Source organism: Triticum aestivum, chromosome 2B (assembly GCF_018294505.1).
Source record: "Triticum aestivum cultivar Chinese Spring chromosome 2B, IWGSC CS RefSeq v2.1, whole genome shotgun sequence".
Taxonomy (NCBI): Eukaryota; Viridiplantae; Streptophyta; class Magnoliopsida; order Poales; family Poaceae; genus Triticum; species Triticum aestivum.
The window spans coordinates 590,958,238-590,958,775 of record NC_057798.1 but is presented as its reverse complement, the minus strand read 5'-3'; positions in this window follow the sequence as shown (position 1 = coordinate 590,958,775).

Sequence of the window (538 nt, the reverse complement as noted above, 5' to 3'; positions counted from 1 at the left end):
TGAACCCTTTTTTCATTAAGTAACAAACGAGTCTCATTTGAATGCAGACCTTTTCCGCCCGTGGCACTCCACTTCTGAGATTAAATCGATGTTCAAGTCGAGTCTGAATTTACCTGACCGCCACATTTATATCCATTCTATAAAAGTCTCGCGGCGCCAGCAATCCGAACCGAAGCCGAAGAGAGGAAGTGGCAGTCCGAGTGGAGCTGGAATCACTGCTGTACAAATTCGTAAACCAGCCCTGAATTTAGCCAGCCGGCCACGCCCACCCTAAATCAATCGGTCCAGTTCTGATCATCAAACGGGGAGAGGCAAAGGCGGGGCGGACCCCGCGCTCCAATAATAACCCACCCTGGACGCGCGTGGCGACCGCCCGTCCGATTCACCAGCCAACAAACACCAGCGCCAGCGCCCGTCCCGAGGCGAGGCGAGGCGCGGTTGCTGTGCTTCTCCATCTCGGATCCATCCACCCAGTCCCCCACCCTCACCTCCCCACCCACCCCACCCCCTCCCGCCCGCCGCTCCGCCATTACAGGGG